Below are 17,425 nucleotides of genomic sequence, written 5' to 3'. Positions count from 1 at the left end.
AAAAAAGAATGCAGTAAATCATACTTTGTGCACAAATCATCAAGAAAGTGAACAGATTCCCACAGAAGGGGAAAAAATTTTGTAAATCACATATCTGACAAGAAATTTGTATCCAGAATATATAAAAAACACAACCCAATAACAAAAAAAGGGCAACTAATCTAAATTAAAAATGGGCAAAGTATTTGAATAGTCATTTATCAAAGAAGATAAACAAAATAACCAGCAGGCATGAAAACCAAGAAGATGCTCAACATCATTAACCATTAGGGAAATGTACATCTAAACCCAATGAGATATTACTTCACACCCATTAAGATGGCTTTAACTAAATAGGCAGTTGTTGACAAGCTCTGAGGAGGATGTGGACACACCATAACCCACACACTGCTGGTGGAGATGTCAAGTGGTACGCTGCTTTGGAAAACTGACTGGCAGTTCCTCAAAATGTTGAGCATACAGTTATCATGCAACCTAGCAATTCAACTCTCAGGCATACACCAAGAGTAATGAAAACATACAACCAGACCAAAAGTGGTACCTGAATATTCATAGAAGCATGAGTCATAATAGCCAAAAGGTAGAAACAACCCAAATGTCCATCAACGAATGGATGAAAAATAAAATGTAGTGAATCAAATCAACGAATATTACTCACCAGTGAAAAGGAACCAAGCACTGATACATGCTACAACAGAGGTAAGTCCAGAAAACATTATGCTAAATGAAAGAAACCCATCACGAAAGATCGCATAGATATGGTTCAATTTATATTAAGTGTTTAGAATAGGAAACTATTATAGAGACGGAAGGTAGGTTAGTGGTTGATTAGGGCTGGGGGTAGGGGGGTTGAGAGTTGGGGGTGAATGCTAACGGGTATGAGCTATCTTTTAGGAGACACTAAAATGTTCGAAAATTAGATGTGGTGATGGTTGAAACACTTGGGTGGCTCAGTTGGTTGAGTTGCCAAATCTTGATTTTGGCTCAGGTCATGATCTCAAGGTTCTAGGATGGAGTTCCATGCCTTGGAATCCAGTTGGGATTCCCTTTCTCCCTCTGCCTGTCCCCTCATTTGCTCATTCTCTCTAAAATAAATAAATACATCTTCTTTTCTTTTTTTTTTTTTTAAGATACGATGATGGTTTCACATACCCATAAATATACTAAACAACACTGAATTCATGCTTTGAATGGGTGAATTGTATAGTATTTGACTAATATCCCCTTATTAAAACTGTTTTTAAAAAATTCCCGATTAGTCGGGCTGGACTTTTTTTTTTAAAGATTTTATTTATTCGACAGAGAGAAATCACAAGTAGGCAGAGGCAGAGAGAGAGAGAGAGGAGGAAGCAGGCTCCCCTCAGAGCAGAGAGCCCGATGAGGGGCTCGATCCCAGGACCCTGGGATCATGATCCGAGCCAAAGGCAGAAGCTTTAACCCTCTGAGCCACCCAGGCACCCTACAGGCTGGACTTTTAACAAGATACCTATTCCTAGTCCCTTGGTCATGGCTCTAGCCTACCTCTTCCTGTCAACCTTGACATGCCCTAGAGAGGAAGCCAGGTGGGTCTTGACCACCTAAAACCACTCCCAAATTAGTTGGATACAACCAGCATGAACTGCCAATGAGAGAGGCGAGCTCCAGGGGAAAGCTCCCTTTGTTCAAATCCCTGCTCTCTGCTTCTTAGCCCTTGACTTGTATTAGCTTATTTGCACCTCATGCTTCTAATTAATCATGAAAAATTGGAGTAATTATAATACCTTGTAGCACTTGGGGATGATGAATGCACCGGCATTCAGCTCATTAATAGGTACACTTAAGGAGGTCAGTTTTTGGGGCGCCTGGGTGGCTCAGTGGGTTAAGCCGCTGCCTTCAGCTCAGGTCAGCATCTCAGGGTCCTGGGATCGAGTCCCACATCGGGCTCCCTGCTGAGCAGGGAGCCTGCTTCCTCCTCTCTCTCTGCCTGCCTCTCCATCTACTTGTGATTTCTCTCTGTCAAATAAATAAATAAAATCTTTAAAAAAAAAAAAAAAAAAGGAGGTCAGTTTTTGTTACTGGGAGAAGCCTTCACATTGTGACCCTTGTGGAACAGGTTCGGGCCCAGATTTGGGTGATTTCTCATTTTATTTCACATGGAGATGACAGCAGTTGCCTTTGCTGGCCTCCCTAACCTAGCAGAAGGCACTAGCTCTCTCTGCTATGCCAGGGGTTGGCCATGCATATTTGGACATGAGAGGTAGTTTAGCACATATCCATAGTTAAATGGAATTATGTATTTTTAATTAGAATATTCTGTGCATCAAGTGTGCACTAAGGGGACTCATTACCTCATTCTTAGAAAAATAATTACACATAAAATAGGAGTATAAAGAAGTGCATTTAAAAGGTAATGTATATTTAAAACATCAGGAAAAAGGGTGTATTTATAATTCCAGTTGTAAATCTCTCATTTATTTGTAATCTAATTTTTTATTCAACTCAGGTTAATTTTCATGTTCGTATAAGTCATCTCTGATCATCATTCTGTATTTATTCTCATCCCTCTCCTTTGCAATTCATAATATTTAGATGCTTGATAAAGGGGAAAATTCACCGCAGCATCCTCTACAATAAAAAATTTTCATCATGTTTATCAATGAGAATTTGAGAATCCAGGTAGTAATATATAACAGAAATCTTAGATGTTGGTGACTGAGTGTTTATAATCAGGCAGTCTGTGCCAGTTTCATGAGACTTTATAATAGTTTAGGGCAGTGGTTCTAAACCTTCCATCAGCAGTTTTTTAGACATTTTTCCTGTGGCTCCTCCTGACATTTTATTTTCAAGAAATCTCCACACCCAATGTGGGACTCAAACTCATGACCCTGAGACCAAGAGTGGCATTCTCTACCAGCTACCATGACATTTTAATATCACTGATAATACAGTTGACCCTTGGACAGCATGAGGGTTAGGAACACCAACCCCCCACACAGTTGAAAATCTGCATGTAACTTTTGATTCCCCCAAAACTTACTCCTAATAGCCTGCTTTTGACTAGAAGCCTTATGGATAACATGAACGGTATATTAACACATAGTTTATATGTTACGTGTATTATACATTGCATTCTTACAATGAAGTAGGTTAGAGAAAAGAAAATGTCATTAAGAAAGTCATAGGGAAGAGAAAATACATTTACGGTACTGTATTTATTGAAAAAAATCCATGTATAAGTGGATCTGCACAGTTCAAACCCCTGTTGTTCAAGAGCCAACTCTACCATATATCTGTTTCAGCTTTTTTATTTCCAACAAAACAATCTCCTCCCCTTTGGGGGCAATATTGCACCCACTGAGAATTGATGGCCTTATTCTAGTATTCAGATTTCATACAGTAAGAAAAAGTAGGATGAGCTCATTGTTATTTTGGTAGCAGAAATACATTGAAAAAAACTTTAGAATATTGCCAAGTTAATGGAGGGTGGATCACAGATCAGCAGCAACACCATCACCCGGTAGTTGGTTAGAAATGCAGACTCTCAGCCCCACCGCAGACCTACTCCATCAGCATCTGCATTTATCTTATTTATTTTTTTTTCTCACCAGAGCACATACCCTTCCTAATGTCTGTCACCCAGCCATTTCATTCCTCCCACATCCTCCCCACTCCTCGCCAACCCTCAGTTTGTTTCCTGAGATTAAGTCTCGTATGGTTTCTCTCCTTCTCAGGATATAAAATCAATGTACAGAAATCAGTTGCATTTCTATACACCAACAACAAGACAGAAGAAAGAGAAATTAAGAAGTCTATCCCATTTACAATTGCACCCCAAACCATAAGATACCCAGGAATAAATCTAAAAAGAGTCAAGAATCTGTACTCAGAAAACTAGAATACTCAAGAAAGAAATTGAGGAAGACACAAAGAAATGGAAAAACGTTACACACTCATGGATTAGAAGAACAAATATCGGGCGCCTGGGTGGCTCAGTGGGTTAAGCCACTGCCTTCAGCTCAGGTCATGATCTCAGGGTCCTGGGATCGAGTCCCTCATCGGGCTCTCTAATCAGCAGGGAGCCTGCTTCCTCCTCTCTCTCTCTCTGCCTGCCTCTCTGCCTACTTGTGATCTCTCTCTGTCAAATATATAAATAAAATCTTAAAAAAAAACCACAAGAACAAATATTATGAAAGTGTCTATGCTACCTACAGCAATCTACACATTTAATGCAATCCCTATAAAATATCAAAATACCAACTTTTTTGAAGAAATGGAACACATGAAAAAGACCATCTATATTTTTAACACAATCCTCTGTTAATTCAGATGCCCGTTAGCCTGAGAAAGCATTGGTTTACAGGACAGGCCTCTACTCAGGTGGGAAACATTAAACTAATGTGTAAATGGAAAAAAAGGTGCATAAGCCCTAAAGCCAGTTTTTAAGTAACCCACGCCTTCCTTCCAAGTTCTGACTCACACACCAAGTTTCTTTGGTCATCAGTATCATTTTTTAAATGTACAACTGGGTGTGTTTTGTTTCATTTTACTTACCACTAGGCAAGTGAAAAATCCCCAAGAGGCCTCATCTTGCTGCCCTGCCTCCCCTCCCCTTTTTCTCCATTCCCCCTACCCCTCTTTTCTCCCAAAAAGCCGGTGCGTTCCAATTAGTTGGAGAGAACAGGTAAATAAAAATAAAGAGAAGCTTCTCTTTTTCTCCCCAGTGAATTAGACTTCCAGTGTCCAGTCAAGGCTTCCATAAAATTAAGTTTGTTTTGACAGTGATAATTTCTCTGGGAGCAAGTGAATTAGGTGGATCCAGTAATAAGGGCAAAGAGGTTTTATCTACTTTCCCATTTTGAAGAGCCAGCAAGTCAGCATGGGGGAGAGAGGATATTGGATTAATTCAATACACTTTGGTTCCTTATTTATAAAGATTTATAAAAACAATAATTTTTCATTCATTTTTGAGGGGATAAGAATGAAATTTTGAAATATGTGTGGGGCTCCTGGGTGGCTCAGTTGGTTAGACAACTGCCTTCGGCTCAGGTCACAATCCTGGAGTCGCAGGATCGAGTCCCGCATCAGGCTCCCGGCTCTGTGGGGAGTCTGCTTCTCTCTCTGACCTTCTCGCCTCTCTCTCACTGTCTCTCTCTCAAATAAATAAATAAAATCCTTTAAAAAAAGGTGGAAATATGAGTGAAATAAATCTGAAAACACTCAGCCATAGAGACAAAGACATAGTATGACAATGCCACGGACCCACCACCTACATTAACAATTGGCCTCATTTAATTGCTTCTGTGTTTTTTTTTTTAAGCATTTTTAATACGAGTTACAAATAGATGACAGTTCAGCCTACTTTTTCAAGGTGTCTTTTTCCAAATGAGGATTTCTTTCTTTTTTTTTTACACAAAACATGAGTTTTACTTAACTAAGACTTTGGAGGTTCAAACTGGAAAGATTTCCACTACCACAAAGCTTCCATTGTTATTCCCATCACTATTTCCCCAACCAGCAGGAGATGAGAAAACAACAACAAAAAAAAACTGGACCTGTTAAAATTGGCCCAAATACCAGCTGAGACTTTATTTTTGTTGTTTCCAGAAGAGTCTTGACAGCAGAAAGCAACGTTCTCTTGAATTCCACACTATTGACGAAGACCGTGGTCAACTTCGGCCAAAAGCCAAAGCTCTCCTCACTGAAAAATGCTGCGGAGGGTTTACCTCGGTACAGCCGCGTTTCCTCAGTTAAAAATCTCAGCTAACGTGTTGGAGCTTTTATTTTTTTAATATTTTATTTATTTATTTGATAGACAGAGATCACAAGTAGGCAGAGAGGCAGGCAGAGAGAGAGAGAGGAGGAAGCAGACTCTCACTGAGCAGAGAGCCCGATGCGGGGCTCGACCCCGGGACCCTGAGATCATGACCTGCGCTGAAAGCAGAAGCTTAACCCACTGAGCCACCCAGGCCCCCCGTGTTGGAGCTTTTAAAAGCAGAAAGAAGGGAGTATGGAAAAGAGGTAAGAGGAAGATCAGAAGAGAGAAGACGCAGGAGAGTCTTATAAACCCCAACTCAAATGGCAGGCAAAAGGCATCTCTTCCTTCTATCCCCTGATATCCCTTTCTAGTCTAACTCATGCTCACTGGGATAAACTTAAATGTAAACAGTTAATGAGACCCGTGTGCGCAGGTGCGTGCGTGCGCTTGCGTGGGTGCGTGTGCGTGTGCGCGTGCGCATGTAGTGCTCGCGGGGGGGGGGGGGAGGAAGAGAAGGAAAAAATCTGTAGCAGTTGAGTGGGGGTTGCTTATCATAGGGACATCTTTCCAGCAGCAATGTGTGGTATCGTTTTTAGAAGACTAGCTTATTCTTCACGTTTCAGTTGAAAGACAAAAACACGAGAGTTGTCTTGTTTTAAAGTACCTTTACAATCACACACCTCGGTCCCCTCTTCCACGTAGGAGGAGCTGGAGTTCCAGAGGCGGGAGGTGACTTATCTCAGAGCGTGTCTAGGAAAAGGAAGTGTTGCTTCTGGAATGGCCCGTGTATCCTCACTTTTGATTTTCAGTATTCCAGGATGTTTAGTCCCTATCCTAGGAAGGAATCACCAGGAGGGCCACTTCCCCCAGAGGTTCCACCCCAGGCATCCTGGTTGTTAAACAGCATCCATCCCCAGGGGGCATTTTCAAAGCCTGCAGTGCTCCAAGCCCCTGTGTTCACTGGCTCCGAGCCAGCAGACAGGCATGTGAACTTCTGTGCCTGGGATAATGCCTGGCACTTCAGGGAATCAACAGTCCAGCTTTCTTTATAATATTACACTTCCAGGGGGAAAAAAAAAATTTTTTTTTTGAAAAGTGTTCTAATTCCTAAGAGTATTTACATCTAAAAGGCACAATGCAAGCCTTAAAAATTCAGTGAGATGACAGGGTTTTAAAAGATATCATGTGAGAAAATATGCCCTCTCTTGACTTTTCAAAAAAAAAAAAAAAATTAAGGGTTGGCTCATGTGGTGGACAGAATGTTGTCACTTAGAGTATTATCAGTGGCGAAACTAAATGTTCATTTGAACTACTTTTTCATCAGAGCCCAAAAGAGCATTCTGGAAAGACTAAAACTATCCACCTGGCTTAAAGGAGACAGATCCAAGAACACAGCGGAATTCCTAAATCTTTGCAAGTGAAAGGGTATCCTTCTGTTCCTTGTCCATCCCATCCAGGCTTTGCCAGAGCAAGGTAGATCAAGTTCACTTGTGTTCTCCAACACCTTCCCAAAGATCTTAAAGGTTTTGAAAGAATGCAGTTGAGATGCTGGTAAGAAAAGTTCTTTTGAGTATAGAATTCCATCACCATTAAGAATTTGATGATGTGGGGCGTCTGGGTGGCTCAGTTGGTTAAGCGTCTGCCTTGGGATCAGGTCATGATATCAGGGTCCTGGGATCGAGCCCCACCCCCATCAGGCTCTCTGCTTAGTGGCAAGTCAGCTTCTTCCTCTCCCTCTCTCAAATAAATAAATAAAATCTTAAAAAAAAAAAGAATTTGTGCAAAACATTAAAAGTTTATACAGACATATTGAAGAGAAATATGTTTGGGATATAAACACCAAATAAATAATAAAAAGCCTGTTTTGCTACCCATGCATTTTTATTTATCTGCCGTATGTTGGAGTACATACTAAATTCCATACTTCAAAGGAATGCCTTGAGGACTAGGCTCAAAGGAAAAAAGGGCTACTATCTTTTTCTCTCTGTAATTCAAGAAAAATTAATCAAAATGCAAAGCATACTTTTTAAGTCATGTTTTTCTTCATTAGCACAATGGCAGAAATACTCTCTTGGCAAATAGACAGGTAAGAGACTCTACTACTAAAAACTCACTATTGCTGTTACCAATTTGGCCATGAATCAAAGGCTCACAGATTTCTTACCCATCAACTACCTTGTAGAGATAAGTAGACAAGACCACAAATGTATAAGAATGTGCATCACAATTTATGATGTCAAAAAACAAAACAACCTCAAAGTAAATAAAATGGGAATCTGTTAATTAATTGATACTTTATTTATTATTATAATTATTATATTCCTCTGATGCTAAGGTACCATAAGAACCCATGCTGCAGCAGACTGATTGACTTGGAAAGACAGTTACAAGAGTGAAGGGAACATGTGAGGGTCAGACCTGGAACCATGTCTTGTCGGGCCCTTGACCAGCTGAGTGTCCTGGGGCAATCTTTTAGACTGGGCTCCACCTCTCACTTCCTCCAGTGTGCAATCAAGGGAGATAATGGAAATACGGTACTTAGCAATGAGATTAGCATATAGAGAGATTGAAGCTTAAAAGTACTGTTGACTTTACAAAGATATTGTTAGATGCTATGGACCAAATGTTTGTGTCCCCTCAAAATTCATATGTTGAAACTGTAATCCCAATGTGATGGTATTTTGGAGGTGGGGCCTTTGAGAGGGGATTAGGTCATAAGGGTGGAACCCTCCTGAATGGGATTAGTGCCCTCTTAAAAAGAGGCCATAGGAGCAGCCTGCTTTCATTCTGTCATGTGAGGGTACAATGACCAGGTGTCTATCTGCAAACCCAAGGAGGACCCTTGCTAAACCCTGATCATTCTGGCATCCTGATCTTAAGACTTCTGGCCTCCAGACTGTGATAAATAAACTTCTGTCATTTAAAAGCCACCTTGTATCTGGTACTTTATTACAGCAGCCTAAAGAGACCAAGTTATTAGGTTAAAAAATACAGCAACTCTAGTCCAATCACATTCTTGTCAAGTCAAAGGAATAGGGATCTGTAGATTCATCTAGTAGCCAAATATTTAGTGAGCATTTAATAACAAGGCCATGTTAGGAAAAGAGGCTATAATAATGAAATGAAAATCAGATGAACTCTGCCTTCGTAGGGTCTAGTCCATTACTGATGACTGAGTGTGACCACCTGAGTTTAAAATCCCAGCTGTGATGCCAGAGAGGAAGGAGGTAATGAGAGCTTGTGATAGTAGGATTTGACTCAATCAGGAAGGGCAGGGAAGTTTCCTAAGGAAACTGCAGTTTAGCAGAGACAGAAGGATGAAGAGGCCTTGACCAGAGGAGAAGGAAGTATATGGGAAGCAATGCACTTATAAATGGTTAAGCCCATTGAGTCTGGAGTGAGCCAGGTACTATTCCAAACCTCTCTCTGCCACCCACAGGCTATTGTGATTCTGGTCTGTGGCTCATTCTCACTGTCCCAATGACCTCCCCTGTGAAACGGACATAATAGCTTTCCTTATTTAACATGATTGTCATGATAGTTAAAATTGACAAAATGAAAGAGTAGGTATGGTGCCTACTACTTGGAAGATATTTAATAAATGCTAGATAGCACCAAAGGGGGGGGTGTTGGAGAAAAGAATAAAGATCCAAGTGCAAAGGGGGAACAGGATATGCAAAGGCCCTGTGGGCACATGATGACAAAAAGGGAAAGAAGCTATCTTGGTCAATCTGAAGCTCCTGGAAGCCATTGATTTAAGCAGTGGGCATTCTGTGGTGTTCATCATTCTCCCTCTCAACCTTGGTGCTACGGGCCCACCTGCCAACTCTCATTCTCTAGCACTTGTCACAAGGCATTCACACGTGATGTTTCCTCATCATAGACTGTTCTTTCTACCTCTCTTCTCCTACCTCCTTCAGATTTTGGACTGTGTTAGTCCTTCAGAGAAGACTTCCCTGATGTCCCAACCAGGCAAACCCCTATTAACAGCTACTCTAGAGTGCAAGCTTGCTTTGCCTAATTGAGGTCTACCTCCCTCACCTACAACTCCAGAGATGAGAAACTGTCTGTTAATGTGCTCATTGTGTCCACAAACATTCACACAGTGGTAGGCTTCTATTTCATATTTCATATTATGTAATGGAAGACAAATGTTGAAAGAGAAGCAGGAAGGTTAAAAAAAAAAAGTGGAGAAAAAATGAGGTAGGGTGAAGAAGTGATGAATCAACTCAATTTTAGACTTAATTTTAAAATTTTAAAATCAGGGATGCCTGGGTGGCTCAGTCGGTTAAGCATCTACCTTCGACTGGGGTCATGATCCCAGGGTCCTGGGACTGAGTCCCACGTCAGGCTCCTAGCTTGGTGGGGAGCCTGCTTCTCCCTTTGCCTGCCGCTCCCCCTGCTTGTACACACGCACTCTCTCTCTCTCTCTCTGACAAATAAACAAATAACATATTTTAAAAATAATAAAAATTGAAAATCAAATTGATTTTGAGTGGCCCATCTATGTAAGATGTTCTTAAAAGAGAGAAGAGTGATCTGGAGTTTGAGATCTAAGCTAGAGACATACGTGTCCACTAAGGCGTTGTTAGGGAGAAAACCCAAGCAAGGGAATGGGGAATAGCAGGGTCTCTGGAGACAGATGGTTTGGGGTCCTACCTGCATGAATGTGAGCAAGCTGCTAAGTCTCTAGGTCTCCTAAGAACCGAGAAGGATAGTACCCTATCACAGCTAACCACATATCCAAACAGCATGCTTCCCATATGTCTGGGCTGCCTCATACACAGCCAGTCACTCAGAGTACCCTGAATATTAACCATACAGAAATGGGATTCTCCTATTGGCTTGTCCTGGAGTTTCTCAAGTGTGGACTGCTATCTGTCAGTTATAGATGGGGCTGTTAAAATACGCATCATTTTACCTTTCCCCAGCTCCCTCACTGGGTTATGCAGAGAGCCAAAGAGAAAATGCATATGAAAAGACTTTCAAAATCTCAAAAGAAGTCAAACAAAGGAAGATGTCATTATCGTGACAGAGACCAAGTGACAATATTCATGATGTCTTTTTCTTTTTCCTAGGGGAAGAGAAAAATGCATCCCAATGGAGTCCATCTTTTCAGCTATGTTAGCAGTTAGCATATGTCTTGGCAGTCCAACAAACCTGTGCTTAAATCGGGCTCAGTGATTTCCTAGTTGCCCGCTCCTGAGTCAGGGACTTAATTTTTTTTAGTCTTTCTTCTCCTCTGTAAGATAATAATAACAGCACCCCTTCACAAAGTTGTTTATTAGATAATACCTATGAAGTGCTTTGCACAGTGCCAGGCATTAGAAGTACTTAAAAATTTTTAACATTTTTTATCATTATCTTTAGGAGTGTTCTGGAGAGCAGTGACCAAATGGAAGAACCACTGAATCTTGCCAGACTCTTTCAGCATCCTCTCATCTGGGCTGTATTGTCCCAGATCCACGATGTTGAGTTAGAAGTCAGAGCTCCCTTCAGCTCAAAGGAGAGTTCTTACTGTCTCCACTCACTCTTTAATTAAGGACATATATGAAGTGTGTTCATCCCAGGCAAGGGATTCCTGGGGGGATGTCAGGTAATAACTTGGGTCAGGGTATACACAGAAAGGCAAGCCTGCTCCCAGACAATGCAGAGGAATCCATGCTGTTTTAGGAGAAAGGTCAAGAGTGATCGATCATTCCAGGCCTGGCTGTCTCTTATCTTGCCATGTGATCTTGAGTAGGTCATGTCACACTTTGGGTCTCATTGTCTATTTTTTTTTTTTTTTAAGATTTACTTTTTTAAGGGTGGCAGCCTGGCTCAGTCGGTTGAACATCTGCCTTCAGCTTGGGTCATGATCCCAGAGTCCCGGGATCAAGTCCCACATTGGGCTCCCTGCTCCGCGGAGAGCCTGCTCCTCCCTCTATCCCTCACCCTGCTCATGCTCTCTCTCTTTCTCAAATAAGTAAATAAAATCTTAAAAAAAAAAAAAAGATTTACTTATTTCCCTACTTGAGAGAGAGAATAATCAGGAGGAGGGGCAGAGTGAGTGGGGTAAGTAGACTCCATGCTGAGTGGGAACCTCAATATGGAGCTTGATATGGGACTCGATCCCTGGACCCCGAGACCATGACCTGAGCCAAAGTCAGACTCTTAACCCACTGAGCCGCCCAGGTGCCCTATCTATCATCTTTAACTGTGACAAGAGAAAGGGGAGAAATGGAGGGAGGAACAGAGTTGTGAATTATCTCTAAATTCTCCCCAAGTATTAGTTGTTACGGTGCCATGCTTATGGACTAATTGGTGCCTGTCCAGTCTTCATTGACCCTAACAAATGTTTGTTAGTTGCTAGCTCCTCCCTGAAGGAAATCCATGTATAAAAAAAATCATTTTCATATTATCTAATTCATATTATCTAATTTCATATTATCTAATTCATAATATCTTTCATCTTATCTAATTGCTCATTATCACTCAAAAAAGAAGCCAACCATTGAGTTGGCAATAAATGTGCTTTTTAGAAAGAAAGAAAGCATTAATAATTTACTGATCGCTGGTGAAGTTCACTTAACTGGCACGTAGAACCACCTTAGTGATGTTAAGTCATTTAGAGCAAAGAATGGGAAAGAAAGATATTCCTGCTTGTAGTAATTAGAACCAGGGTCTAGGGAGGGTTTTCTCATTTGTTGTTTTTCTTGGAAGGAAGTTTGGTTATAAGGTACCTGAAGAACGATGTCACTTTGGGAGAGAGATGTAGGGTACGTGCTGGAGACACTGTGGTTTTCTCTGAATAGGTTTATTTGGCTGGAAAGGGGTGTGGTTTGAGCATGAGCCATGAGTGTGCTTGTGGGCATATCAGAATGAAATGCTGAAATGAGGATTATTCCAGAAAATGATCTGAGGAGATAATAATGAGGGATAAGTAATGAGGATCCCATTAGTTAAAGACCTTAAATTGTATCCGCAGCTTAAAATTATAGGAGAGGCATTTGAGAATTTGCATGGTTCTGGAAATGAAAGACTTTTTTTTTTTTTTTCCTTTTTCTAAATTGTAGAGTGTAGGCACACTTTCCAGCACCTTCTCCACACCCATGAAGAAAAATAACCAATCCAACACAGAAATACCAGATCTGAGGTGTTGTGAGAAGTCCCTCAATTTAAACCCAGCCATTCTCTCTGTTGCCTGTTTTAGGAAACGTGTCTCGACACCCTCCTCAACGTTACCTTGAATTCGGAATACAAGTGGGTAGAAAGAATAAAAAATGGTACAAAAGCACCAAGTCCCCATTTATGGTAACCTGACAAAACTGTTTATAGTGTCAGAATGATTACGACCCTTGGGGAGCGGGGAGCCCAATATGATCATGGAGAGTAAAAGCAAGTTTGAGGGACTCTCTGTATTTCCTCTCCATTCCTCCCAACAAGCTACCTCAAGCTCCCTACCTCAATCCCTAGGGCAGGGATTCTTACAAACAGAACATTAATGAAACCAACTCCCAACCACTCATTGATGAAGCAGTATTAACCATTGCTATTTCTTTCATCACCTGGCTGCTGTTGTAAGCATGTCACTGTTTTTTGTTTGTTTGTTTGTTTTAATCTTATGCACTAGTTTTATACCTAGTATTAAGTATAGAACACAAGTCTCCAAGTATTTTCTACAAGATTTTTGGGGGCTTGCTTTCTCTCTCATCCAAGGGGTCAATGCCTTTGTAATTGCAAACTGCAGAAGAAATTCTCAATTGCTTTTTTGGCATGTGATACTCTAAACACCTCCATCTTTGCTTCTATTTCTCTCCTGGTTTCTCTCACACTTTCTGACTGCTTTCTTCTGTGATCTTGCCCTAGGTCTTCTTTTGTTTAACTTTGTTGCTAGATTTTGCTTTTTTAGCTTTTTTAAAAGATTTTATCTTTAAAATCTGTCTCTATTTGAGAGAGAAAGAGAGAAAGCTTGCACAAGCGGGGTAAGGGCAGAAGGAGAGGGAGAAGCAGACTCCTGGCTGAGCAGGGAGCCTGATGTGGGGTCCGATCCCAGGACCCTGGGATCATAACTTCAGCCAAAGGTAGACACTTAACCCACTAACCCACCCATGCGCCCTGAGTTTGCATTTTTTTTTTTTAGAGCAGTTTTTTTAGAGTAGTTTCACAGCAAGATGAAGGAGAAGGTACAGAGATTTCCCATGTACCTTCCCCCATTATTAACATTCATCCAGAATGGTATGTTTGTTAAATTCATAAACCTACATTGACACATCATAAGCACCCAGAGTCCACAGATTACACAAGGGTTCACTCCTGCTGTTGCATATACTGTGGGTTTGGACAAATATGTTTTGACATGTATTCACCACTGTAGTATTATACAGAGTAGTTTCACTACCCTAAAACTCCTCTGTATTCCACCCCTCTGTCTCTTCCTAATCCCTGGAAACCAGAGATCTTTTTGCTGCCTCCATAGCTTTGAATTTCCAGAATGTCATATAGTCAGGATCAAACAATATGTAGCCATTTCAGATTGTGGCTTCTTTCACTTAATAATATGCATTTAAGGTTCCTCCAGGTTTTTTCATCGATTTGTTTCTTTTTAGCTGTGAATATTATTGCACTGTCTGCATGTACCACAGCTTATTTTTCCATTTGCCTGCTGAAGAACATCTTGATTGACAATTATGAATAAAGTTGTTCCAAACATCCATGAGCAGGTTTTTGTGTAGACATAAATTCTTGACTCCTTTGGATAAATACCAAGAAGCATGATTGCTGGAGTGTATAGTGTGATATTGTGATATAATAAGAAATATATATTTGGTCTTCATCCCTGGCTCCTTGTACAGAGCTTCTAAAATCCTTGTAACTTCCTGAGTGATGGGTGATAGGAGCATCTTTGTTATAATATTTGACCTTCGTCCCTGTTTCCTAACACAAAAGCTTCTAAGACACTTGGAATCTCTAGAATGATGAATGTCTTTTGAATGCTAATGAGATGTCTAGTGGCTGGGGGCCCCTAGATAGCTTCAGATTGGGGGCTGCTCACTAGAAAGACCAAGGCACGATTAGAGGGTTAGCACTTTCAGCCCCATGCCACACCTCCAGAGAGGGGAGAGGGGCTGGACACTGAGTGAATTGCCAATGGCCAATGATTTCATCAGTCACATCTGCTAATGAAACTGCCATAAAAACCTCTAACCACAGGGATCGGAGATCTTCCAGATTGGTGAATGTATCCATACCCCAAGAGGACGGCACACCCCAACTCCATGGGGCAAAAGCTCTTGTGCTTAGAACTCTCCCAGCCCTCACCTTATGTATCTCTTCATCTGGCTGTTCAGTAGTATCCTCTTTATAAACAGGTAATAGTAAATCAGAACACTTCCCTGAATTCTGTGAGCTATTCTAGCAAATGAGTCAACTCATCCCCAAACGGCTGGAACTATGTATGCTCCCTATGTTTCTTACTCAGTTAATTTATAACCACCACATCATTCCATCCAGGCTAAAAATCTCAGGTACCTTCTCCCCTTCCTCACCTCTACACCTAATTGCTGACCTAATCCTGTTACCCAGGTTTACGAAATATCATCAGAATCTACCTGCTTCTTTACGTATCCCACTGTGGCCATTTACTTCATGCCTCATCTCTTTCCCAGAATATTGCAATAGTTTTCAGACTTGCCTAACATTCTAATTCTCTTATCCCTAATCCAGTCTATATTTCCATAGGAGTCATCATTTTAAGGCAGCAGAGTCTTGTAGAACTTTCTGAAATGATGGAAATGCTATCTTCACTAGCCAATAGGATAGCCATTACCTCCTATGTTGCTATTGAGACCATCAAATATGGCTCGTGTGGCTGAAGAACTGAATTTTAGATTTAACTGAATTCAAATCTACACAGCCTCATGGATCGAGAGGCTACCATATTAAACAGCACAGTTCTAAAACATGGATTTTTTTTTTTTTTAAATATCCTACCGTGGTGCTTTCAAAAGTTCTGTAACTATAGGATAAGGTCTAGAGTTTGTAGTATGACCCTGAGTGACTCTCATAATCCAGTCTCTTTTCAGTTCTGGCCTGTGCCTCCTCTGCACCAATCCCACATACCATCTAGCTCTGTCGAACACTGCTTCACCTAAACAAGCCATAATTCTTAGATCTTCCAGCTTTCGATCCTGCTCCTTCCTCTACCTAGCATGCCCTTTGCTTATTTTATTCCTTTACAATCTGTGACTTTCCATGCCTCCTAAAGCCATGCACACACTCTCCAACAGAGAGACATCCCCTTATCCTTGACCTTGAACAAGTTAGTAGAATCTCTTAGCCCAGTTTTCTCATCTGCAAAGTGGGAGTGATAATATTTTTGGCCATACACCATTGTTGGGGGGATTAGATTAAGGCTATCAATAAGAACTGCTGTTACTTTTTTCTGTTCTCCCACAACACTTATCATGTGATATTAGAGGTCTTTCCAGAGGGGACTCTCTCTGTCTCAAGACTATGAGCTCATGTGCAGCAAAGACTCCATCTAGCTCCTCATCATACACCAGCATCTGACACAATGTAGCTATTTGGCAAATGCTTTAACTGGGTGACAAATAATGGGCGAATCAATTATTCACATAGGATGCCACAGAATACTCATAAAAAAAAAAAAGTATGACTTTTTGTGAGTATCTTTAGAGAGGAGTTAAAGAGATATACAGTGGCAAGAATGAGAAAAGAGAACGCCATCAGCTTCTCTTGTAAAGCATTACATTTTTCTGGTTGCCGCCCAGAAAAACTGGCCTAAGTCTGTTGTTAAATCTGTGTCCTCTCTCCTTGCTTGACTAAAGTATAGCTCTAATGTTTTGGCCATTTTGACTATCTGGGTCCTCTGCCCCACCCTGCCTTGGGTATCAAGCTTCCATCACCGTCACCAAGGAAACAGCAGGGATGGCTCCTTCCTCACAGTTCTGCATATCTCAACTCCGGTCGCCTTTGTCCAGTGAGCTAAATTCTTCATGTGCACCCCACTAAATCAACTGTCTTTTATTCAGTACTTAATCCATTATTCTACCTTAAAAAAAAAAAACTGATGTATAACATTTTTTTTTTTTCTCTTGGGAATGGTCTTTTTTCCAGACCTGTCACTATTCTTAATGCACCAGACATTTTTGGTCCCTGGGGAGTAAATACAAAAATTGTCTGTTTAGCCCTTGGAGTGTGTGCAGTATAAGTGCGGGTCAATTTTAAAGAAGGCAACAGAGCATTCATAATGGGTTTCCCTTTTAAAAGCACAGTAGACCAAAAATAAACCTGACAAAGGGCAGCTGTAGAGTTTTAACATGTGGAAAACTCCACAGGCAGCAGTTATGTAACTGGAAAGAAACATGATAAATATTTTACACCGTTAGATGAACTTCCAACTCTGACACGTGAAAAGCAAGGAACACAAAACACAGCTCAACTCTCCAAAGAGCAAAATGCTTAGACTGAGAAGGGACCAAGGCTATTGCTAAAATCGGAGTCCTGGCTTCCAGCACGAGTCTTGATTGCTCCCCCCCACCACCACTCGCGTCCAAGGAGGAGCCCGCGAGCCCCATCTCCCCCGAGCGCCTCCCCCGCAACTTCTCCGGTTGGCCAGAAATTTTCCCCAAATCTCCACCCCTAGGCTGAAAAACCCCAAAAAGTTTTGTGCTACGGAGAAGGAAGACA

Source organism: Mustela nivalis, assembly GCF_964662115.1.
Source record: "Mustela nivalis genome assembly, chromosome: 1".
Lineage (NCBI taxonomy): Eukaryota > Metazoa > Chordata > Mammalia > Carnivora > Mustelidae > Mustela > Mustela nivalis.
This window is presented reverse-complemented; position numbering follows the sequence as displayed.